This window comes from Schistocerca americana, chromosome X (genome assembly GCF_021461395.2).
Source record: "Schistocerca americana isolate TAMUIC-IGC-003095 chromosome X, iqSchAmer2.1, whole genome shotgun sequence".
NCBI classification, from domain to species: domain Eukaryota; kingdom Metazoa; phylum Arthropoda; class Insecta; order Orthoptera; family Acrididae; genus Schistocerca; species Schistocerca americana.
This window is the reverse complement of record NC_060130.1, coordinates 2,535,749-2,563,482: the sequence shown is the minus strand read 5'-3', so window position 1 is coordinate 2,563,482 and position 27,734 is coordinate 2,535,749.

Below are 27,734 nucleotides of genomic sequence, written 5' to 3'. Positions count from 1 at the left end.
CTTGTCTCCAATGGGATATTACTGCTACGGGCACCATATAGTCCTTCTCCAGTGAGTCTAGAATTTCGAATCCAACGCAAAAGTGATGGTTAAATGTAACGTTCAGGGCCTCCTAATGACGATGGAACACTCAAGTTGTGTCGCGATTCAATACAACGTCCTCCAGGCGACTTGTCTCCAAGGGTCAATTGCTGCCTCGGGCACCTTATGGTCGTTCTCCTGTGAGTCTAGATTTTCGGATCCGACGCATAAGTGATAGTTAATTGTAACGTTCAGCGCCTCCTAATGAAGATTGAACACTCAAATTGTGTCGAGATTCAATACATCGTCCTCCAGCCGACTTGTCTCCAAAGGGATATTGCTGCCTCGTGCACCTTATGGTCCGCCTTCTGTGAGTCTAGATTTTCGAATCCGACGCAAAATAGTAGGTTAATTGTAACGTTCATGGCCTCCTAATGACGATGGAACACAAATATTGCGTCGAGATTCAATACATCGTCCTCCAATCGACTTGTCACCAAGGGGATAATTCTGCCTCGGGCACCATGTGGTCCGTCTCCTGTGAGTCTAGATTTTCGAATCCGACGCAAAAACGATAGTTAATTGTAACGTTCAGCGCCTCCTAATGACGATAGAACACTCAAATTGCGTCGAGATTCAATACGTCGTCCTCTAGACGACTTGTCTACAAGGGGATATTGCTGCCTTAAGCACCTTATGGTCCGCCACCTATGAGTCTAGATTTTCGAATCCGACACAAAACTGATAGTTAAATGTAACGTTCAGGACCTCCTAATGACGATGGAACACTCAAATTGCGTCGAGATTCAATACATCGTCCTCCAGCCCACTAGTCTCCAAAGGGTTATAGCTGTCTCGGGCACAATATGCTCCGTCTCCTGTGAGTCTAGATTTTCGAATCCGACGCAAAACTGATGGTTAATTGTAATGTTCAGGGCCTCCTAATGACGATGGAACTCTCAAATTGCGTCGCGATCTCAATACATCGTCCTCCAGCCGACTTGTCTCCAAGGGGATATTGCTGCCTCGGGCACCATATGGTCCGTCTCCTGTAGGTCCAGATATTCGAATCCGACGCAAAACGGACTGCCAATTGTAACGTTCAGAGCCTCCTAATGACGATGGAACACTCAAATTGCATCAAGATTCAATACATCGTCATACAGCCGACTTGTCTCCAACGGTCTATTGCTGCATCGGGCACCTTATGGTCGTTTTCCTCTGAGTCTACATTTTCGATTCCGACACATAATTGATAGTTAATTGTAACGTTCAGGGCCTCTTAATGACGATGGAACACTCAAATTGCGTCGAGATTCAATACATCGTCCTCCAGCCGACTTGTCTCCATGGGTCAATTGCTGCCTTTGGCACCTAATGGTCTTGTTCCTGTGAGTCTAGATTTTCGAATCTGACGCAAAACTGATTTATTTATTTTATTTATTTATTTATTTATTGTTCCGTGGGACCACATTTCGGAGAAGTCTCCATGGTCATGGAACGAGTCAATACATGAAATTATAACACGATAGTAGAAACAGATAAAATGAAACAAGTCGTTAGTTTAAATAAAGAAATTCAAGAATGTAACACTGGAATTTTCTTAATTTTTTATCTCTTCCAGGAGCTCCTCGACAGAATAGAAGGAGTGAGCCATGAGGAAACTCTTCAGTTTAGACTTAAAAGTGTTTGGGCTACTGCTAAGATTTTTGAGTTCTTGTGGTAGCTTATTGAAAATGGATGCAGCAGAATTTTGCACTCCTTTCTGCACAAGAGTCAAGGAAGTGCATTCCACATGCAGATTTGATTTCTGCCTAGTATTAACTGAGTGAAAGCTGCTAACTCTTGGGAATAAGCTAATATTGCTAACAACAAACGACATTAAAGAAAATACATACTGTGAGGGCAATGTCAAAATTCCCAGACTATTGAATAGGGGTCGACAAGAGGTTTTCGAACTTACACCATACATAGCTCGAACAGCCCGTTTTTGAGCCAAAAATACCCTTTTTGAATCAGAAGAATTACCCCAAAAAATAATACCATATGACATAAGCGTATGAAAATATGCGAAGTATACTACTTTTCGTGTTGAAATGTCACTTATTTCAGATACTGTTCTAATGGTAAATAAAGCGGCATTTAGTTTCTGAACAAGATCCTGAACATGGGCTTTCCACAACAGCTTACTATCTATCCGTACACCTAGGAACTTGAACTGTTCCGTCTCGCTTATAACATGCCCATTCTGTCTGATTAAAATGTCAGTTCTTGTTGAATTGTGGGTTAGAAACTGTAAAAACTGAGTCTTACTGTGATTTAGCATCAAATTATTTTCCACAAGCCACGAACTTACTTCATGAACTACATTATTTGATAATGTTTCAATATTACACACAAGATCCTTCACTACCAAGGTGGTGTCATCAGCAAACAGAAATATTTTTGAATCACCTGTAATACTAGAAGGCATATCATTTACATAAATAAGGAACAGCAGTGGCCCCAGCACCGACCCTTGGGGAACGCCCCATTTAACAGTGCCCCATTGGGACTGAACATCATTACCACTCTCAATATTGCGGAGGATTAACTTCTGCTTTCTGTTCTTAAAGTAGGAGGCGAACCAATTGTAAGCTACTCCCCTTACTCCATAATGTTCCAACTTCTGCAGTAATATTTTGTGGTCAACACAGTCAAAAGCCTTCGTTAAATCAAAGAAAACACCTAACGTTCTCAACCTTTTATTTAATCCGTCCAAAACCTCACAGAGAAAAGAGAATATAGCATTTTCAGTTGTTTAGCCGTTTCTAAAACCAAACTGTACATTTGACAGCAAATTATGTGAATTTAAATGCTGCAGTAACCTTGTATATACAAGCCTCTCGATAACTTTAGCAAACACCGATGGCATAGAAATAGGTCTATAATTGTCAACTTTATCCCTGCCTCCCTTTTTATAAAGTGGCTTCACTACCGAGTACTTTAATCGGTCAGGAAACCGACCACTGCTAAAAGAAAAGTTACAGATATTTAATTGAAACGTTAAGGGCCTCCTAATGACGATGGAACACTCAAATTGCGTCGAGATTCAATACATCGTCCTCCAGCCGACTTGTCTCCAAGGGGATATTACTGCCTCGGGCACCTTATGGTCCGCCTCCTGTGAGTCTAAATTTTCGAATCCGACGCAACCCTAATAGTTAATTGTAACGATCAGGGCCTAATAATTGCGATAGAACACTTAAGTTGCGTCGATATTCAATATGTAGTCCTCCAGCCTACTTGGCTCCAAGTGGATATTGCTGCCTCGGGCACCTTATGGTCCGTCTCCTGTGAGTCTAGATTTTCGAATCCGACGCAAAACCTGTAGTTAATTGTAACGTTCAGGGTCTCCTAATGACGATGGAATACTCAAATTACGTCGACATTAAATACATCGTTCACCCGCCGACTTGTCCCCAATGGGATATTGCTGCCTCGGGCACCATGTGGTCCGTCTCCTGTGAGTCCATATTTTCGAATCCGAAGCGAAACTGATAGTTAATTGTAATGTTCAGCGCCTCCTAGTGACGACGGAACACTCAAATTGCGTCGAGATTCAATACATCGTCCTCCAGCCGACTTGTCTACAAGGGTCTACTGCTACCTCGGTCACCTTATGGTCGTTCTCCTGTGAGTCCAGATATTCGAATCCGACGCAAAACGGTCTGCTAATGGTAACGTTCAGAGCCTCTTAATGATGATGGAACACTCTAATTGCGTCGAGATTCAATACATCGTCCTCCAACCGACTTGTCTCCAATGGGATATTACTGCCTCGGGCACCATATAGTCCTTCTCCTGTGAGTCTAGAATTTCGAATCCAACGCAAAACTGATGGTTAATTGTAACTTTCAGGGCCTCCTAATGACGATGGAACACTCAAATTGTGTCGCGATCCGATACAACGTCCTCCAGCCGACTTGTCTCCAAGGATCAATTGCTGCCTCGGGCACCTTATGGTCGTTCTCCTGTGAGTCTAGATTTTCGGATCCGACGCATAAGTGATAGTTAATTGTAACGTTCAGCGCCTCCTAATGTCGATGGAACACTCAAATTGCGTCGCGATTCAATGCATCGTCCTCCAGCCGACTTGTCTCCAAGGTTTAATTGCTGCCTTTGGCACCTAATGGTCTTGTACCTGTGAGTCTAGATTTTCGAATCTGACGCAAAACTGATATTTAATTGAAACGTAAAGGGCCTCCTAATGACGATGGAACACTCAAATTGCGTCGAGATTCAATACATCGTCCTCCAACCGACTTGTCTCCAACGGGATATTGCTGCCTCGGGCACCATGTGGTCCGTCTCCTGTGAGTCTAGATTTTCGAATCCGACGCAAAAGTGATAGTTAATTGTAACGTTCAGGGCCTCCTAATGGCAAAGGAACATTCAAATTGCGTCGACATTCAATACATCGACCTCCAGCCGACTTGTCTCCAAGGGGATATTACTGCCTCGGGCACCTTATGGTCCGCCTCCTGTGAGTCTACATTTTCGAATCCGACGCAACACTAATAGTTCATTGTAACGATCAGGGCCTCCTAATGGCGATAGAACACTCAAATTGCGTCGATATTCAATATGTAGTCCTCCAGCCTACTTGGCTCCAAGTGGATATTGCTGCCTCGGGCACCTTATGGTCCGTCTCCTGTGAGTCTAGATTTTCGAATCCGACGCAAAACCTGTAGTTAATTGTAACGTTCAGGGCCTCCTAATGACGATGGAATACTCAAATTACGTCGACATTATATACATCGTCAACCCGCCGACTTGTCTCCAATGGGATATTGCTGCCTCGGGCACCATGTGGTCCGTCTCCTGTGAGTCCAGATTTTCGAATCCGACGCGAAACTTATAGTTAATTGTAATGTTCAGGGCCTCCTAATGACGACGGAACACTCAAATTGCGTCGAGATTCAATACATCGTCCTCCACCCGACTTGTCTACATGGGTCTACTGCTACCTCGGTCACCTTATGGTCGTTCTCCTGTGAGTCCAGGTATTCGAATCCGACGCAAAACGGTCTGCTAATTGTAACGGTCAGAGCCTCTTAATGATGATGGAACACTCTAATTGCGTCGAGATTCAATACATCGTCCTCCAAGCGACTTGTCTCCAATGGGATATTACTGAAACGGGCACCATATAGTCCTTCTCCTGTGAGTCTAGAATTTCGAATCCAACGCAAAACTGATGGTTAATTCTAACGTTCAGGGCCTCCTAATGACGATGGAACACTCAAATTGTGTCGCGATTCAATACAACGTCCTCCAGCCGACTTGTCTCCAAGGGTCAATTGCTGCCTCGGGCACCTTATGGTCGTTCTCCTGTGAGTGTAGATTTTCGAATCCGACGCATAAGTGATAGTTAATTGTAACGTTCAGCGCCTCCTAATGACGATAGAACACTCAAATTGTGTCGAGATTCAATACATCGTCCTCCAGCCGACTTGTCTCCAAAGGGATATTGCTGCCTCGTGCACCTTATGGTCCGCCTCCTGTGAGTCTAGATTTTCGAATCCGACGCAAAACAGTAGGTTAATTGTAACGTTCACGGCCTCCTAATGACGATGGAACGCAATTATTGCGTCGAGATTCAATACATCGTCCTCCAATCGACTTGTCACCAAGGGGATATTGCTGCCTCGGGCACCATATGGTCCGTCTCCTGTAGGTCCAGATATTCGAATCCGACGCAAAATGGATTGCCAGTTGTAACATTCAGAGCCTCCTAATGACGGTGGAACACACAAATTGCATCAAGATTCAATACATCGTCATTCAGCCGACTTGTCTCCAACGCTCTATTGCTGCCTCGGGCACCTTATGGTCGTTCTCCTCTGAGTCTACATTTTCGAATCCGACGCAAAACTGATAGTTAATTGTAATATTCAGGGCCTCCTAATGACGATGGAACACTGAAATAGCGTCGAAATTCAATACATCGTCCTTCAGCCGACTTGTCTCCGAGCGTCCATTGCTCCCTCGTTCACCTTATGGTCGTCCTCCTGTGAGTCTACATTTTCGATTCCGACACATAACTGATAGTTAGTTGTAACGTTCAGGGCCTCCTAATGACGATGGAACACTCAAATTGCGTCGAAATTCAATACATCGTCCTCCAGCCGACTTGTCTCCATGGGTCTACTGCTACCTCGTTCACCTTATCTTCGTTCTCCTGTGAGTCCAAATATTCGAATCCGACGCAAAACTGACTGCTAATTGTATCGTTCAGAGCCTCCTAATGATGTCGGAACACTCTAATTGCGTCGAGATTCAATACACTGTCCTCCAGCCGACTTGTCTCCAAGGGGATATTGCTGCCTTGGGCACCATATAGTTCTTCTCCTGTGAGTCTAGAATTTCGAATCCGACGCAAAACTGATAGTTAATTGTAACGTTCAGGACCGCCTAAAGACGATGGAACACTCAAATTGCGTCGAGATTCAATACATCGTCCTCCAGCCGACTTGTCTCCAAGGGTCAATTGCTGCCTTTGGCACCTAATGGTCTTGCTCCTGTTAATCTAGATTATCGAATCCGACGCAAAACTGATATTTAATTGTAATGTTAAGGGCCTCCTAATGACGATGGATCACTCAATTGTGTCGAGATCCAATACATCGACCTCCCGCCGACTTGTCTCCAACGGGATATTGCTGCCTCGGGCACCATGTGGTCCGTCTCCTGTGAGTCTAGATTTTCGAATCAGACGCAAAAACGGTAGTTAATTGTAACGTTCAGCGCCTCCTAATGACCATAGGACACTCAAATTGCGTCGAGATTCAATACGTCGTCCTCTAGACGACTTGTCTACAAGGGGATATTGCTGCCTCGGGCACCTTATGGTCCGCCTCCTAAGAGTCTAGATTTTCGAATCCGACGCAAAACTGATAGTTAAATGTAACGTTGAGGACCTCCTAATGACGATGGAACACTCAAATTGCGTCGAGATTCAATAGATCGTCCTCCAATCGACTTGTCACCAAGGGGATATTGCTGCCTCGGGCACCATACGGTCCGTCTCCTGTAGGTCCAGATATTCGAATCCGACGCAAAACGGACTGCCAATTGTAACGTTCAGAGCCTCCAAATGACGATGGAACACTCAAATTGCATCAAGATTCAATACATCGTCATACAGCAGACTTGTCTCCAACGGTCTATTGCTACATCGGGCACCTTATGGTCGTTCTCCTCTGAGTCTACATTTTCCATTCCGACACATAATTGATAGTTAATTGTAACGTTCAGGGCCTCTTAATGACGATGGAACACTCAAATTGCGTCGAGATTCAATACATCGTCCTCCAGCCGACTAGTCTCCAAAGGGTTATTGCTGTCTCGGGCACCTTATGCTCCGTCTCCTGTGAGTCTAGATTTTTGAATCCGACGCAAAACTGATGGTTAATTGTAACGTTCATGGCCTCCTAATGACGATGGAACACTCAAATTGCGTCGAGATCTCAATACATCGTCCTCCAATCGACTTGTCACCAAGGGGATATTGCTGCCTCTTGCCCCATATGGTCCGTCTCCTGTAGGTCCAGATATTCGAATCCGACGCAAATTGGATCGCCAATTGTAACATTCAGGGCCTCCTAATGACGATGGAACACACAAATTGCATCGAGATTGGATACATCGTCATTCAGCCGACTTGTCTCCAACGGTCTTTTGCTGCCTCGGGCACCTTATGGTCGTTCTCCTCTGAGTCTACATTTTTGATTCCGACACATAACTGATAGTTAGTTGTAACGTTCAGGGCCTCCTAGTGACGATGGAACACTCAAATTGCGTCGAGATTCAATACGTCGTCCTCTAGACGACTGGACTACAAGGGGATATTGCTGCCTCGGGCACGTTATGTTCCGCCTCCTGTGAGTCTAGATTTTCGAATCCGACGCAAAACTGATAGTTAATTGTAACGTTTAGGGCCTCCTAATGACGATGGAACACTGAAATAGCATCGAAATTCAATACATCGTCCTTCAGTCGACTTGTCTCCAAGCGTCCATTGCTGCCTCGGGCACCTTATGGTCGTTCTCCTGTGAGTCTACATTTTCGATTCCGACACATAACTGATAGTTGTAACGTTCGGGGCCCCCTAATGACGATGGAACACTCGAATTGCGTGGAGATTCAATACATCGTCCTCCAACCGACTTGTCTCCATGGGTCTACTGCTACCTCGTTCACATTATCTTCGTTCTCCTGTGAGTCCAGATATAAGAATCCGACGCAAAACGGACTGCTAATTCTAACGTTCAGAGCCTCCTAATGATGATGGAACACTCTAATTGCGTCGAGATTCAATACATCGTCCTCCAGCCGACTTGTCTCCAAGGTGATATTGCTGCCTCGGGCACCTTATGGTCCGCCTACTGTAGGTCCAGATATTCGAATCCGACGCAAAACGGACTGCCAATTGTAACGTTCAGGGCCTCCTAATGACGATGGAACTCTCAAATTGCGTCGCGATCTCAATACATCGTCCACCAGCCGACTTGTCTCCAAGGGGATATTGCTGCCTCGGGCACCATATGGTCCGTCTCCTGTAGGTCCAGATATTCGAATCCGACGCAAAACGGACTGCTAATTGTAACTTTTAGAGCCTCCTAATGACGATGGAACACTCATATTGAATCTAGATTCAATACATCGTCATTCAGCTGACTTGTCTCCAACGGTCTATTGCTGCCTCGGGCACCATATGGTCGTTCACCTCTGAGTCTACATTTTCGAATCCGACGCAAAGTGATAGTTAATTGTAACGTTCAGGGCTTCCTAATGACGATGGAACACTGAAATAGCGTCGAGATTCAATACATCGTCCTTCAGCCGACTTGTCTCCAAGCGTCCACTGCTGACTCGGGCACCTTATGGTCGTTCTCCTATGAGTCTATATTTTCGAATCCGACACATAACTGATAGTTAATTGTAACGTTCAGGGCCTCCTTATGACGATGGAACACTCAAATTGCGTCGAAATTCAGCCTACTTGTCTCCAAAGGGATATTGCTGTCTCCGTCACCTTATGCTCCGGCTCCTGTGAGTCTAGATTTTCGAATCCGACGCAAAACTGATGGTTAATTGTAACGTACAGCGCCTCCTAATGACGATGGAACACTCAAATTGCGTCGCGATTCAATGCATCGTCCTCCAGCCGACTTGTCTCCAAGGGTCAATTGCTGCCTTTGGCACCTAATGGTCTAGCTCCTGTGAGTCTAGATTTTCGAATCCGACGCGAAACTGATAGTTAATTGTAATGTTCAGGGCCTCCTAATTACGGCAGAACACTCAAATTGCTTCGAGATTCAATACATCGTCCTCCAGCCGACTTGTCTACAAGGGTCTGCTGCTACCTCGGTCACCTTATGGTCGTTCTCCTGTGAGTCCAGATATTCGAATGCGACGCAAAACGGTCTGCTAATTGTAACGTTCAGAGCCTCTTAATGATGATGGAACACTATATTTGCGTCGAGATTCAATACATCGTCTTCCAACCGACTTGTCTACAATGGGATATTACTGCGTCGGGCACCATAAAGTCCTTCTCCTGTGAGTCTAGAATTTCGAATCCAACGCAAAACTGATGGTTAATTGTAACGTTCAGGGCCTCCTAATGACGATGGAACACTCAAATTGTGTCGCGATTCAACACAACGTCCTCCAGCCGACTTGTCTCCAACGGGCAATTCCTGCCTCGGGCACCTTATGGTCGTTCTCCTGTGAGTCTAGATTTTCGGATCCGACGCATAAGTGTCAGTTAATTGTAACGTTCAGCGCCTCCTAATGACGATAGAACACTCAAATTGCGTCGAGATTCAATACATCGTCCTCCAGCCGACTTGTCTCCAAGGGGATATTACTGCCTCGTGCACCTTATGGTCCGCCTCCTGTGAGTCAAGAATTTCGAATCCGACGCAAAACTGATAGTTAATTGTAACGTTCAGGACCTCCTAATGACGGTGGAACACTCAAATTGCGTCGAGATTCAATGCATCGTCGTCCAGCCGACTTGTCTCCAAGGGTCAATTGCTGCCTTTGGTACCTAATGGTCTTGCTTCTGTGAATCTAGATTTTCGAATCCGACGCAAAACTGTTATTTAATTGTAACGTTAAGGGATCCTAATGACGATGGAACACTGAATTGTGTCGAGATCCAATACATCGACCTCCCGCCGACTTGTCTCCAACGGGATATTGCTGCCTCGGCCACCATGTGGTCCGTCTCCTGTGAGTCTAGATTTTCGAATCCGACGCAAAAACGATAGTTAATTGTAACGTTCAGCGCCTCCTAATGACCATAGAACACTCAAATTGCGTCGAGATTCAATACGTCGTCCTCTAGACGACTTGTCTACAAGGGGATATTGCTGCCTCGGGCACCTTATGGTCCGCCTCCTATGAGTCTAGATTTTCGAATCCGACGCAAAACTGATAGTAAAATGTTACGTTCAGGACCTCCTAATGACGATGGAACACTCAAATTGCGTCGAGGTTCAATACATCGTCCTCCAGCCGACTAGTCTCCAAAGGGTTATTGCTGTCTCGGGCACCTTATGCTCCGTCTCCTGTGAGTCTAGATTTTCGAATCCGACGCAAAACTGATGGTTAATTGTAACGTTCATGGCCTCCTAATGACGATGGAACACTCAAATTGCGTCGAGATTCAATAGATCGTCCTCCAATCGACTTGTCACCAAGGTAATATTGCTGCCTCGGGCACCATATGGTCCCTCTCCTGTAGGTCCAGATATTCGAATCCGACAAAAACGGACTGCTAATTGTAACGTTCAGAGCCTGCTAATGATGATGGAACACTCTAATTGCGTCGAGATTCAATACATCGTCCTCCAGCCGACTAGTCTCCAAAGGGTTATTGCTGGCCCGGGCACCTTATGCTCCGTCTCCTGTGAGTCTAGATTTTCGAATCCGACGCAAAACTGATGGTTAATTGTAACGTTCATGGCCTCCTAATGACGATGGAACACTCAAATTGCGTCGAGATCTCAATACATCGTCCTCCAATCGACTTGTCACCAAGGGGATATTGCTGCCTCGGGCACCATATGGTCCGTCTCCTGTAGATCCAGATATTCGAATCCGACGGAAAATGGATTGCCGATTGTAACATTCAGAGCCTCCTAATGGCGATGGAACACACAAATTGCATCAAGATTCAATACATCGTCATTCAGCCAACTTTACTCTAACGGTCTATTGCTGCCTCGGGCACCTTATGGTCGTTCTCCTCTGAGTCTACATTATCGAATCCGACGCAAAACTGATAGTTAATTGTAACGTTCAGGGCCTCCTAATGACGATGGAACACTGAAATAGAGTCAAAATTCAATACATCGTCCTTCAGCCGACTTGTCTCCATGGGTCTACTGCTACCTCGGTCACATTATCTTCGTTCTCCTGTGAGTCCAGATATTCGAATCCGACGCAAAACGGACTGCTAATTGTAACGTTCAGAGCCTCCTAATGATGATGGAACACTCTAATTGCGTCGAGATTCAATAGATCGTCCTCCAATCGACTTGTCACCAAGGGGATATTGCTGCCTCGGGCACCATATGGTCCGTCTCCTGTAGGTCCAGATATTCGAATCCGACGCAAAACGGACTGCCAATTGTAACGTTCAGAGCCTCCTAATGACGATGGAACACTCAAATAGCATCAAGATTCAATACATCGTCATACAGGAGACTTGTCTCCAACGGTCTATTGCTGCATCGGGCACCTTATGTTCGTTCTCCTCTGAGTCTACATTTTGGATTCCGACACATAATTCATAGTTAATTGTAACGTTCAGGGCCTGTTAATGACGATGGAACACTCAAATTGCGTCGAGATTCAATACATCGTCCTCCAGCCGACTTGTCTCCATGGGTCTACTGCTACCTCGGTCACGTTATCTTCGTTCTCCTGTGAGTCCAGATATTCGAATCCGACGCAAAACGGAATGCTAATTGTAACGTTCAGAGCCTCCTAATGATGATGGAACACTCTAATTGCGTCGAGATTCAATACATCGTCCTCCAGCCGACTTGTCTCCAAGTGGATATTGCTGCCTTGGGCACCATATAGTCCTTCTCCTGTGAGTCTAGAATTTCGAATCCCACGCAAAACAGATAGTTAATTGTAACGATGAGGACCACCTAACGACGATGGAACACTCAAATTGCGTCGAGATTCAATACATCGTCCTCCAGCCGGCTTGTCTCCAAAGGGTTATTGATGTCTCGGGCACCTCATGCTCCGTCTCCTGTGAGTCTAGATTTTCGAATCCGACGCAAAACTGATATTTAATTGTACCGTCAAGGGCCTCCTAATGACGATGGAACACAAATTGCGTCGAGATTCAATACATCGTCCTCCAGCCGTATTGTCTCCAAAGGGATATTGCTGCCTCGGGCAGCTTATGGTCCGCCTCCTGTGAGTCTAGATTTTCGAATCCGACGCAAAACTGATAGTTAATTGTAACGTTCAGGGCCTCCTAATGACGATGGAACACTGAAATAGCGTCGAAATTCAATAGATCGTCCTTCAGCTGACTTGTCTCCAAGCGTCCATTGCTGCCTCGGGCACCTTATGGTCGTTCTCCTGTGAGTCTACATTTGCGATTCCGACACATAACTGTTAGTTAGTTGTAAAGTTCAGGGCCTCCTAATGACGATGGAACACTCAAATTGCGTCGAGATTCAATACATCGTCCTCCAGCCGACTTGTCTCCAAGGGGATATTGCGGCCTCGGGCACCATATGCTCCGTCTCCTGTGAGTCTAGATTTTCGAATCCGACGCAAAACTTGTAGCTAATTGTAACGTTCAGGGCCACCTAATGACGATGGAACACACAATTGCGTCGAGATCCAAAACATCGACCTCCCGCCGACTTGTCTCCAACGGGATATTGCTGCCTCGGGCACCATATGCTCCGTCTCCTGTGAGTCTAGATTTTCGAATCCGACGCAAAACTTGTAGCTAATTGTAACGTTCAGGGCCACCTAATGACGATGGAACACACAATTGCGTCGAGATCCAAAACATCGACCTCCCGCCGACTTGTCTCCAACGGGATATTGCTGCCTCGGGCACCATGTGGTCCGTCTCCTGTGAGTCTAGATTTTCTAATCCGACGCAAAACTAATAGTTAATTGTAACGTTCAGGGCCTCCTATTGGCGATAGAACACTCAAATTGCGTCGAGATTCAATACGTAGTCCTCCAGCTGACTTGTCTTCAAGGGGATATTGCTGCGTCGGTCACCATATGGTCCGTCTCCTGTGAATCTAGATTTTCGAATCCGACGCAAAACCTGTAGTTAATTGAAACGTTCAGGGCCCCCTAATGACGATGGAACACTCAAATTACGTCGACATTAAATTCATCGTCCACCCGCCGACTTGTCTCCAATGGGATATTGCTGCCGAGAGCACCATGTGGTCCGTCTCCTGTGAGTCCAGGTTTTCGAATCCGACGCGAAACTGATAGTTAATTGTAATGTTCAGGGCCCCCTAATTACGATGGAACACTCAAATTGCGTCGCGATTCAATACATCGTCCTCCAGCCGACTTGTCTACATGGGTCTACTGCTACCTCGGACACCTTATGGTCGTTCTCTGTGGGTCCAGATATTCGAATCCGACGCAAAACGGACTGCTAATTGTAACGTTCAGAGCCTCCTAATGACGATAGAACACTCAAATTGCGTCGAGAATCAATGCATCGTCCTCCAGCCAACTTGTCTCCATGGGTCTACTGCTACCTCGGCCTCCTTATCTTCGTTGTCCTGTGAGTACAGATATTCGAATCCGACGCAAAACGGACTGCTAAATGTAACGTTCAGAGCCTCCTAATGATGATGGAACACTCTAATTGCGTCGAAATTCAATTCATCATCCTCCAGCCGACTTGTCTCCATGGGTCTACTGCTACCTCGGTGACCTTATCTTCGTTCTCCTGTGAGTCCAGATATTCGAATCCGACGCAAAACGGACTGCTAAATGTAACGTTCAGAGCACCCTAATATCGATGGAACACTCAAATTGCATCAAGATTCAATACATCGTCATACAACCCACTTGTCTCCAACGGTCTATTGCTGCCTCGGGCACCTTATGTCGTTCTACTCAGAGTCTACATTTTCTAATCAGGCGCAAAACAGATAGTTAATTGTAACGTTCTGGGACTCCTAATGATGATGGAACACTGAAATAGCGTCGAAATTCAATACATCGTCCTTCAGCCGACCTGTCTCCAAGCGTCCATTGCTACCTCGGTCACCTTATCTTCGTTCTCCTGTGAGTCCAGATATTCGAGTCCGACGCAAAACGGACTGCTAAATGTAACGTTCAGAGCCTCCTAAAGATGATGGAACACTCTAATTGCTTCGAGAGTCAATACATCGTCCTCCAGCCGACTTGTCTCCAAGGGATATTGCTGCCTTGGGCACCATATAGTCATTCTCCTGTGAGTCTAGAATTACGAATCCGACGCAAAACCTGTAGTTAATTGTAACGCTCAGTGCCTTCTAATGACGATGGAATACTCAAATTACGTCGACATTAAATACATCGTCCACCCGCCGACTTGTCTCCAATGGGATATTGCTACCTCGGGCACCATGTGGTCCGTCTCCCGTGAGTCCAGATATTCGAATCCGACGCAAAAATGATAGTTAATTGTAACGTTCAGCGCCTCCTAATGACTATAGAACACTCAACTTGCGTCGAGATTCAATACGTCGTCCTCCAGCCGACTTGTCTACAAAGGGATATTGCTGCCTCGGGCAGCTTATGGTCCGCCTCCTGTGAGTCTAGATTTTCGTATCCGACGCAAAACTGATATTTAATTGTAACGTTAAGGGCCTCTTAATGACGATGGAACACTCAAATTGCGTCGAGATACAATACATCGTCCTCCAGCCGACTTGTCTCCAAGGGGATATTGCTGCCTCGGGCACCGTATGGTCCGTCTCCTGTGAGTCTAGATTTTCGAAACCGACGCAAAACTTGTAGCTAATTGTAACGTTCAGGGCCACCTAATGACGATGGAACACTCAATTGCGTCGAGATCCAATACATCGACCTCCCGCGGACTTGTCTCCAACGTGATATTGCTGCCTCGGGCACCATGTGGTCCGTCTCCTGTGAGTCTAGATTTTCTAATCCGACGCAAAAATGATAGTTAATTATAACGTTCAGCGCCTCCTAATGACCATAGAACACTCATATTGCGTCGAGATTCAATACGTAGTCCTCCAGCTGACTTGCCTCCAAGGAGATATTGCTGCCTCGGTCACCATATGGTCGGTCTCCTGTGAATCTAGATTCTCGAATCCGACGCAAAACCTGTAGTTAATTGAAACGTTCAGCGCCCCCTAATGACGATGGAACACTCAAATTACGTCGACATTAAATACATCGTCCACCCGCCGACTTGTCTCCAATGGGATATTGCTGCCTCGAGCACCATGTTGTCCGTCACCTGTGAGTCCAGATTTTCGATTCCGACGCGAAACTGGTAGTTAATTGTAATGTTCAAGGCCTCCTAAGGACGATGGAACACTCAAATTGCGTCGCGATTCAATGCATCGACCTCCAGCCGACTTGTCTCCATGGGTCTACTGCTACCTCGGTCACCTTATCTTCGTTGTCCTGTGAGTCCAGATATTCGAATCCGACGCAAAACGGAGTGCTAAATGTAACGTTCACAGCCTCCTAATGATGATGGAACACTCTAATTGCGACGAAATTCAATACATCGTCCTCCAGCCGACTTTTTCCCATGGGTCTACTGCCACCTCGGTCACCTTATCTTCGTTCTCCTGCAAGTCCAGATATTCGAATCCGACGCAAAGCGGACTGCTAAATGTAACGTTCAGAGCCTCCTAATGATGATGGAACACCCTAACTGCGTCGAGATTCAATACATCGTCCTCCAGCCGACTTGTCTCCAAGGGGATATTGCTGCCATGGGCACCATATAGTCATTCTCCTGTGAGTCTAGAATTTCGAATCCGACGCGAAACTGATAGTTAATTGTAATGTTCAGGGCCTCGTAATGACGATGGAACACTCACATTGCATCGAGATTCAATACATCGTCCTCCAGCCGACTAGTCTCCATGGTTCTACTGCTACCTCGGTCACCTTATGGTCGTTCTCCTGTGAGTCCAGATATTCGAATCCGACGCAAAACGGACTGCTCATTGTAACGTTCGGAGCCTGTTAAAGGTGATGGACCACTCCAATTGCGTCGAGATTCAATACATCGTCCTCCAGCCGACTTGTCTCCAATGGGATATTACTGCCTCGGGCACCATATAGTCCTTATCCTGTGAGTCTAGAATTTCGAATCCAACGCAAAACTGATGGTTAATTGTAACGTTCAGGGCCTCCTAATGACGATGGATCACTAAAGTTGTGTCGCGATTCAATACAACGTCCTCCTGCCGACTTGTCTCCAAGTGTCAATTGCTGCCTCGGGCACCTTGTGGTCGTTCTCCTGTGAGTCTAGATATTCGGATCCGACGCATTAGTGATAGTTAATTGTAACGTTCAGCGCCTCCTAATGATGATAGAACACTCAAATTGAGTCGAGATTCAATACATCGTCCTCCAGCCGACTTGTCTCCAAGGAGATATTGCTACCTCGGGCACCATATGGTCCGTCTCCTGTGAGTATAGATTTTCGAATCCGACGCAAAACTTGTAGTTAATTGTTACGTTCAGGGCCTCCTAATGACGATGGAACACTGAAATAGCGTCGAAATTCTATACATCGTCCTTCAGCCGACTTGTCTCCAAGCGTCCATTGCTGCCTCGGGCACCTTATGGTCGTTCTACCCTGAGTCTACATTTTCGATTCCGACACATAACTGATAGTTAGTTCTAACGATCAGGGCCTCCTAAGGACGATGGAACACTCAAATTGCGTCGAGATTCAATACATCGGCCTCCAGCCGACTTGTCTCCATGGGTCTACAACTACCTCGTTCACCTTATCTTCGTTCTCCTGTGAGTCCAGATATTCGAATCCGACGCAAAACGGACTGCTAATTGTAACGTTCAGAGCCTCCTAATGATGACGGAACACTCTAATTGCGTCGAGATTCAATACATCGTCCTCCAGCCGAATTGTCTCCAAGGGTCAATTGCTGCCTTTAGCACCTAATGGTCTTGCTCCTGTAAATATAGATTTTCGAATCCGACGCAAAACTGATATTTAATTGTAACGTTCAGGGCCTCCTAATGACGATGGAACACTCAATTGCGTCGAGATCCAATACATCGATCTCCCGCCGACTTGTCTCCAACGGGATATTGCTGCCTCGGGCACCATGTGGTCCGTCTCCTGTGAGTCTAGATTTTCGAATCCGACGGAAAAACGACAGATAATTGTAACGTTCAGCGCCTCCTAATTACCATAGAACACTCAAATTGCGTCGAGATTCAATACGTCGTCCTCTAGACGACTTGTCTACAAGGGGATATTGCTGCCTCGGGCACCTTATGGTCCGCCTCCTGTGAGTCTAGATTTTCGAATCCGACGCATAACTGATAGTTAATTGTAACGTTCAGGACCTCCTAATGACGATGGAACACTCAAATTGCGTCGAGATTCAATACATCGTCCTCCAGCCGACTAGTCTCCAAAGGGTTATTGCTGTCTCGGGCACCTTATGCTCCGTCTCCTGTGAGTCTAGATTTTCGAATCCGACGCAAAACTGATGGTTAATTGTAATGTTCAGGGAAACCTAATAACGATGGAACTCTCAAATTGATTCGCGATCTCAATACATCGTCCTCCAGCCGAATTGTCTCCAAGGGGATATTGCTGTCTCGGGCACCTTATGCTCCGTCTCCTGTGAGTCTAGATTTTCGAATCCGACGCAAAACTGATGGTTAATTGTAACGTTCAGGGCCTCCTAATGACGATGGATCACTCAAATTGCGTCGCGATTCAATACATCATCCTCCAGCCGTTATGTCACCAAGGGTCAATTGCTGCCTTTGGCACCTAATGGTCTTGCTCCTGTGAGTCTAGATTTTCGAATCCGACGCAAAACAGTAGGTTAATTGTAACGTTCATGGCCTCCTAATGACGATGGAACACTCAAATTGCGTCGAGATTCAATACATCGTCCAACAGCTGAGTTGTCTTCAATGCGATATTGCTGCCTCGGGCACCATGTGATCCGTCTCCTGTGAGTGTAGATTTTCGAATCCGACGCGAAACTGATAGTTAATTGTAGTGTTCAGGGCCTCCTAATGTCGATGGAACACTCAAATTGCGTCGTGATCCAATACATCGTCCTCCAGCCGACTTGTCTCCAATTGTCAATTGCTGCTTCGGGCACTTTATTGTCGTTATCCTGTGAGTCTAGATTTTCGAATCCGACGCAAAACAGATGGTAAATTATAACGTTCATGGCCTCCTAATGACGATGGAACACTCAAATTGCGTCGAGATTCAATAGATCGCCCTCCAGTCGACTTGTCACCAAGGGGATATGGCTGCCTCGTGCACCATATGTTCCGTCTCCTGTGGGTCCAGATATTCGAATCCGACGCAAAACGGACTGCCAATTGTAACGTTCAGGGCCTCCTAATGACGATGGAACACTCAAATTGCGTCGAGATTCAATACTTCGTTTTCCAGCCGACTTGTCTCCAAATGATATTGCTGCCTCGGGAACCATATGGTCCGTCTACTGTGAGTCTACATTTTCGAATCCGACGGGAGACTGATAGTTAATTGTAACGTTCAGGGCCTCCTAATGAAGATGGAACACTCTAATTGCGTCTGGATCTCAATACATCGTCCTCCAGCCGACTTGTCTCCATGGGTCTACTGCTACCTCGTTCACCTTATCTTCGTTCTCCTGTGAGTCCAGATATAAGAATCCGACGCAAAACGGACTGCTAATTCTAACGTTCAGAGCCTCCTAATGATGATGGAACACTCTAATTGCGTCGAGATTCAATACATCGTCCTCCAGCCGACATGTCTCCAAGGTGATATTGCTGCCTTGGGCACCATATAGTCATTCTCGTGTGAGTCTAGAATTTCGAATCCGACGCAAAACTGATAGTTAATTGTAACGATCACGACCTCCTTATGACGATGGAACACTCAAATTGCGTCGAGATTCAATACATCGTCCTCCAGCCGACTTGTCTCCAAATGGTTATTGCTGTCTCGGGCACCTTATGCTCCGTCTCCTGTGAGTCTAGATTTTCGAATCCGACGCAAAAGTGATAGTTAATTGTAACGTTCAGGGCCTCCTAATGACGATGGAACTCTCAAATTGCGTCTGGATCTCAATACATCGTCCTCCAGCCGACTTGTCTCCAAGGGGATATTGCTGCCTCGGGCACCATATGGTCCGTCTCCTGTAGGTCCAGATATTCGAATCCGACGCAAAACGGACTGCTAATTGTAACGTTCAGAGCCTTCTAATGACGATGGAACACTCAAATTGAATCAAGATTCAGTACATCGTCATTCAGCTGACTTGTCTCCAACGGTCTATTGCTGCCTCGGGCACCTTATGGTCGTTCTCCTCTAAGTCTACATTTTCCAATCCGACGCAAACTGATGGTTAATTGTAACGTTCAGGGCTTCCTAATGACGATGGAACACTGAAATAGCGTCGAGATTCAATACATCGTCCTTCAGCCGACTTGTCTCCAAGCGTCCATTGCTGACTCGGGCACCTTATGGTCGTTCTCCTATGAGTCTATATTTTGGAATCGGACACATAACTGATAGTTAATTGTAACGTTTAGGGCCTCCTCATGACGATGGAACACTCAAATTGCGTCGAGATTCAATAAATCGTCCTCCAGCGGACTTGTCTCCAAGGGGATGCAACTGCCTTGGGCACCATATAGTCCTTCTCCTGTGAGTCTAGAATTTCGAATCCGACGCTAAACTGATGGTTAATTGTAACTTTCAGCGTCTCCTAATGGCGATAGAACACTCAAATTGCGTCGATATTCAATATGTAGTCCTCCAGTCTACTTGGCTCCAATGGGATATTGCTGCCTCGGGCACCATGTGGTCCGCGTCCTGTGAGTCCTGATTTTCGAATCCGACGCGAAACTGATAGTTAATTGTAATGTTCAGGGCCTCCTAATGACGACGGAACACTCAAATTGCGTCGAGATTCAATACATCGTCCTCCAGCCGACTTGTCTACATGGGTCTACTGCTACCTCGGTCACCTTATGGTCTTCCTCCTGTGAGTCCAGATATTCGAATCCGACGCAAAACGGTCTGCTAATTGTAACGTTCAGGACCTACTAATGACGATGGAACACTCAAATTGCGTCGAGATTCAATGCTTCGTCCTCCAGCCCACTAGTCTCCAAAGGGTTATTGCTGTCTCGGGCACAATATGCTCCGTCTCCTGTGAGTCTAGATTTTCGAATCCGACGCAAAACTGATGGTTAATTGTAATGTTCAGGGCCTCCTAATGACGATGGAACTCTCAAATTGCGTCGCGATCTCAATACATCGTCCTCCAGCCGCCTTGTCTCTAAGAGGATATTGCTGTCTCGGGCACCATATGGTCCGTCTCCTGTAGGTCCAGATATTCGAATCCGACGCAAAACGGACTGCCAATTGTAACGTTCAGAGCCTCCTAATGACGATGGAACACTCAAATTGCATCAAGATTCAATACATCGTCATACTGCCGACTTGTCTCCAACGGTCTATTGCTGCATCGGGCACCTTATGGTCGTTTTCCTCTGAGTCTACATTTTCGATTCCGACACATAATTGATAATTAATTGTAACGTTCAGGGCCTCTTAATGACGATGGAACACTCAAATTGCGTCGAGATTCAATACATCGTCCTCCAGCCGACTTGTCTCCATGGGTCAATTGCTGCCTTTGGCACATAATGGTCTTGTTCCTGTGAGTCTAGATTTTCGAATCTGACGCAAAACTGATATTATATTGAAACGTGAAGGTCCTCCTAATGACGATGGAACACTCAAATTGCGTCGAGATTCAATACATCGTCCTCCAACCGACTTGTCTCCAACGGGATATTGCTGCCTCGGGCACCATGTGGTCCGTCTCCTGTGAGTCTAGATTTTCGAATCCGACGCAAAAGTGATAGTTAATTGTAACGATCAGGGCCTCCTAATGACAAAGGAACACTCAAATTGCGTCGAGATTCAATACATCGTCCTCCAGCCGACTTGTCTCCAAGGGGATATTACTGCCTCGGGCACCTTATGGTCCGCCTCCTGTGAGTCTAAATTTTCGAATCCGACGCAACCCTAATAGTTAATTGTAACGATAAGGGCCCCCTAATGGCGATAGAACACTTAAATTGCGTCGATATTCAATATGTAGTCCTCCAGCCTACTTGGCTCCAAGTGGATATTGCTGCCTCGGGCACCTTATGGTCCGTCTCCTGTGAGTCTAGATTTTCGAATCCGACGCAAAACCTGTAGTTAATTGTAACGTTCAGGGTCTCCTAATGACGATGGGATACTCAAATTACGTCGACATTAAATACATCGTTCACCCGCCGCCTTGTCCCCAATGGGATATTGCTGCCTCGGGCACCATGTGGTCCGTCTCCTGTGAGTCCAGATTTTCGAATCCGACGCGAAACTGATAGTTAATTGTAATGTTCAGCGCCTCCTAATGACGACGGAACACTCAAATTGCGTCGAGATTCAATACATCGTCCTCCAACCGACTTGTCTCCAACGGGATATTGCTGCCTCGGGCACCATGTGGTCCGTCTCCTGTGAGTCTAGATTTTCGAATCCGACGCAAAAGTGATAGTTAATTGTAACGTTCAGGGCCTCCTAATGGCAAAGGAACATTCAAATTGCGTCGACATTCAATACATCGTCCTCCAGCCGACTTGTCTCCAATGGGATATTACTGCCTCGGGCACCATATAGTCCTTCTCCTGTGAGTCTAGAATTTCGAATCCAACGCAAAACTGATGGTTAATTGTAACTTTCAGGGCCTCCTAATGACGATGGAACACTCAAATTGTGTCGCGATTCGATACAACGTCCTCCAGCCGACTTGTCTCCAAGGATCAATTGCTGCCTCGGGCACCTTATGGTCGTTCTCCTGTGAGTCTAGATTTTCGGATCCGACGCATAAGTGATAGTTATTTGTAACGTTCAGCGCCTCCTAATGACGATGGAACACTCAAATTGCGTCGCGATTCAATGCATCGTCCTCCAGCCGACTTGCTCCAAGGTTCAATTGCTGCCTTTGGCACCTAATGTTCTTGCTCCTGTGAGTCTAGATTTTCGAATCCGACGCAAGACTGATAGTTAATTGTAACATTCAGGGCCTCCTAATGACAATGGAACACTCAAATTGCGTCGCCATTCATTGCATCGTCCTCCAGCCGACTTGTCTCCAAGGGTCAATTGCTGCCTTTGGCACCTAATGTTCTTGTACCTGTGAGTCTAGATTTTCGAATCTGACGCAAAACTGATATTTAATTGAAACGTAAAGGGCCTCCTAATGACGATGGAACACTCAAATTGCGTCGAGATTCAATACATCGTCCTCCAACCGACTTGTCTCCAACGGGATATTGCTGCCTCGGGCACCATGTGGTCCGTCTCCTGTGAGTCTAGATTTTCGAATCCGACGCAAAAGTGACAGTTAATTGTAACGTTCAGGGCCTCCTAATGGCAAAGGAACATTCAAATTGCGTCGACATTCAATACATTGTCCTCCAGCCGACTTGTCTCCAATGGGATATTACTGCCTCGGGCACCATATAGTCCTTCTCCTGTGAGTCTAGAATTTCGAATCCAACGCAAAACTGATGGTTAATTGTAACTTTCAGCGCCTCCTAATGACGATGGAACACTCAAATTGCGTCGCGATTCAATGCATCGTCCTCCAGCCGACTTGCTCCAAGGTTCAATTGCTGCCTTCGGCACCTGATGTTCTTGCTCCTGTGAGTCTAGATTTTCGAATCCGACGCAAGACTGATAGTTAATTGTAACATTCAGGGCCTCCTAATGACAATGGAACACTCAAATTGCGTCGCGATTCATTGCATCGTCCTCCAGCCGACTTGTCTCCAAGGGTCAATTTCTGCCTTTGGCACCTAATGGTCTTGTACCTGTGAGTCTAGATTTTCGAATCTGACGCAAAACTGATATTTAATTGAAACGTAAAGGGCCTCCTAATGACGACGGAACACTCAAATTGCGTCGAGATTCAATACATCGTCCTCCAACCGACTTGTCTCCAACGGGATATTGCTGCCTCGGGCACCATGTGGTCCGCCTCCTGTGAGTCAACATTTTCGAATCCGACGCAACACTAATAGTAAATTGCAACGATCAGGGCCTCCTAATGGCGATAGAACACTCAAATTGCGTCGATATTCAATATGTAGTCCTCCAGCCTACTTGGCTCCAAGTGGATATTGCTGCCTCGGGCACCTTATGGTGCGTCTCCTGTGAGTCTAGATTTTCGAATCCGACGCAAAAGCTGTAGTTAATTGGAACGTTCAGGGCCTCCTAATGACGATGGAATACTCAAATTACGTCGACATTAAATACATCGTCAACCCGCCGACTTGCATCCAATGGGATATTGCTGCCTCGGGCACCATGTGGTCCGTCTCCTGTGAGTCCAGATTATCGAATCCGACACGAAACTGATAGTTAATTGTAATGTTGAGGGCCTCCTAATGACGACGGAACACTCAAATTGCGTCGAGATTCAATACATCGTCCTCCACCCGACTTCTCTACATGGGTCTACTGCTACCTCGGTCACCTTGTGGTCGTTCTCCTGTGAGTCCAGATATTCGAATCCGACGCAAATCGGTCTGCTAATTGTAACGTTCAGAGCCTCTTAATGATGATGAAACACTCTAATTGCGTCGAGATTCAATACATCGTCCTCCAAGCGACTTGTCTCCAATGGAATATTACTGAAACGGGCACCATATAGTCCTTCTCCATTGAGTCTAGAATTTGAAATCCAACGCAAAACTGATGGTTAATTCTAACGTTCAGGGCCTCCTAATGACGATGGAACACTCAAATTGTGTCGCGATTCAATACAACATCCTCCAGCCGACTTGTCTCCAAAGGGATATTGCTGCCTCGTGCACCTAATGGTCCGCCTCCTGTGAGTCTAGATTTTCGAATCCGACGCAAAACAGTAAGTTAATTGTAACGTTCATGGCCTCCTAATGACGATGGAACGCAATTATTGCGTCGAGATTCAATACATCGTCCTCCAATCGACTTGTCACCAAGGGGATATTGCTGCCTCGGGCACCATATGGTCCGTCTCCTGTAGGTCCAGATATTCGAATCCGACGCAAAATGGATTGCCAGTTGTAACATTCAGAGCCTCCTAATGACGATGGAACACACAAATTGCATCAAGATTCAATACATCGTCATTCAGCCGACTTGTCTCCAACGCTCTATTGCTGCCTCGGCACCTTATGGTCGTTCTCCTCTGAGTCTACATTTTCGAATTCGACGCAAAACTGATAGTTAATTGTAATATTCAGGGCCTCCTAATGACGATGGAACACTGAAATAGCGTCGAAATTCAATACATCGTCCTTCAGCCGACTTGTCTCCGAGCGTCCATTGCTGCCTCGTTCACCTTATGGTCGTCCTCCTGTGAGTCTACATTTTCGATTCCGACACATAACTGATAGTTAGTTGTAACGTTCAGGGCCTCCTAATGACGATGGACACTCAAATTGTGTCGCGATTCAATACAACGTCATCCAGCCGACTTGTCTCCAAGGGTCTATTGCTGCATCGGGCACCTTATGGTCGTTTTCCTCTGAGTCTAGATTTTCGGATCCGACGCATAAGTGATAGTTAATTGTAACGTTCAGCGCCTCCTAATGACGATGGAACACTCAAATTGCGTCGCGATTCATTGCATCGTCCTCCAGCCGACTTGTCTCCAATGGGATATTACTGCCTCGGGCACCATATAGTCCTTCTCCTGTGAGTCTAGAATTTCGAATCCAACGCAAAACTGATGGTTAATTGTAACTTTCAGGGCCTCCTAATGACGATGGAACACTCAAATTGTGTCGCGATTCGATGCAACGTCCTCCAGCCGACTTGTCTCCAAGGATCAATTGCTGCCTCGGGCACCTTATGGTCGTTCTCCTGTGAGTCTAGATTTTCGGATCCGACGCATAAGTGATAGTTAATTGTAACGTTCAGCGCCTCCTAATGACGATGGAACACTCAAATTGCGTCGCGATTCAATGCATCGTCCTCCAGCCGACTTGTCTCCAAGGTTCAATTGCTGCCTTTGGCACCTAATGGTCTTGCTCCTGTGAGTGTAGATTTTCGAATCCGACGCAAAACTGATAGTTAATTGTAACATTCAGGGCCTCCTAATGACGATGGAACACTCAAATTGCGTCGCGATTCATTGCATCGTCCTCCAGCCGACTTGTCTCCAAGGGTCAATTGCTGCCTTTGGCACCTAATGGTCTTGTACCTGTGAGTCTAGATTTTCGAATCTGACGCAAAACTGATATTTAATTGAAACGTAAAGGGCCTCCTAATGACGATGGAACACTCAAATTGCGTCGAGATTCAATACATCGTCCTCCAACCGACTTGTCTCCAACGGGATATTGCTGCCTCGGGCACCATGTGGTCCGTCTCCTGTGAGTCTAGATTTTTGAATCCGACGCAAAAGTGATAGTTAATTGTAACGTTCAGGGCCTCCTAATGGCAAAGGAACATTCAAATTGCGTCGACATTCAATACATCGTCCTCCAGCCGACTTGTCTCCAATGGGATATTACTGCCTCGGGCACCATATAGTCCTTCTCCTGTGAGTCTAGAATTTCGAATCCAACGCAAAACTGATGGTTAATTGTACGTTTCAGGGCCTCCTAATGACGATGGAACACTCAAATTGTGTCGCGATTCGATACAACGTCCTCCAGCCGACTTGTCTCCAAGGATCAATTGCTGCCTCGGGCACCTTATGGTCGTTCTCCTGTGAGTCTAGATTTTCGGATCCGACGCATAAGTGATAGTTATTTGTAACGTTCAGCGCCTCGTAATGACGATGGAACACTCAAATTGCGTCGCGATTCAATGCATCGTCCTCCAGCCGACTTGCTCCAAGGTTCAATTGCTGCCTTTGGCACCTAATGGTCATGCTCCTGTGAGTCTAGATTTTCGAATCCGACGCAAAACTGATAGTTAATTGTAACATTGAGGGCCTCCTAATGACGATGGAACACTCAAATTGCGTCGCGATTAATTGCATCGTCCTCCAGCCGACTTGTCTCCAAGGGTCAATTGCTGCCTTTGGCACCTAATGGTCTTGTACCTGTGAGTCTAGATTTTCGAATCTGACGCAAAACTGATATTTAATTGAAACGTAAAGGGCCTCCTAATGACGATGGAACACTCAAATTGTGTCGCGATTCAATACAACATCCTCCAGCCGACTTGTCTCCAAAGGGATATTGCTGCCTCGTGCACCTAATGGTCCGCCTCCTGTGAGTCTAGATTTTCGAATCCGACGCAAAACAGTAAGTTAATTGTAACGTTCATGGCCTCCTAATGACGATGGAACGCAATTATTGCGTCGAGATTCAATACATCGTCCTCCAATCGACTTGTCACCAAGGGGATATTGCTGCCTCGGGCACCATATGGTCCGTCTCCTGTAGGTCCAGATATTCGAATCCGACGCAAAATGGATTGCCAGTTGTAACATTCAGAGCCTCCTAATGACGATGGAACACACAAATTGCATCAAGATTCAATACATCGTCATTCAGCCGACTTGTCTCCAACGCTCTATTCCTGCCTCGGCACCTTATGGTCGTTCTCCTCTGAGTCTACATTTTCGAATTCGACGCAAAACTGATAGTTAATTGTAATATTCAGGGCCTCCTAATGACGATGGAACACTGAAATAGCGTCGAAATTCAATACATCGTCCTTCAGCCGACTTGTCTCCGAGCGTCCATTGCTGCCTCGTTCACCTTATGGTCGTCCTCCTGTGAGTCTACATTTTCGATTCCGACACATAACTGATAGTTAGTTGTAACGTTCAGGGCCTCCTAATGACGATGGACACTCAAATTGTGTCGCGATTCAATACAACGTCATCCAGCCGACTTGTCTCCAAGGGTCTATTGCTGCATCGGGCACCTTATGGTCGTTTTCCTCTGAGTCTACATTTTCGATTCCGACACATAATTGATAATTAATTGTAACGTTCAGGGACTCTTAATGACGATGGAACACTCAAATTGCATCAAGATTCAGTACATCGTCCTCCAGCCGACTTGTCTCCATGGGTCAATTGCTGCCTTTGGCACATAATGGATTGTTCCTGTGAGTCTAGATTTTCGAATCTGACGCAAAACTGATATTATATTGAAACGTGAAGGTCCTCCTAATGACGATGGAACACTCAAATTGCGTCGAGATTCAATACATCGTCCTCCAGCCGACTTGTCTCCAAGGGGATATTACTGCCACGGGCACCTTATGGTCCGCATCCTGTGAGTCTAAATTTTCGAATCCGACGCAACCCTAATAGTTAATTGTAACGATAAGGGCCCCCTAATGGCGATAGGACACTTAAATTGCGTCGATATTCAATATG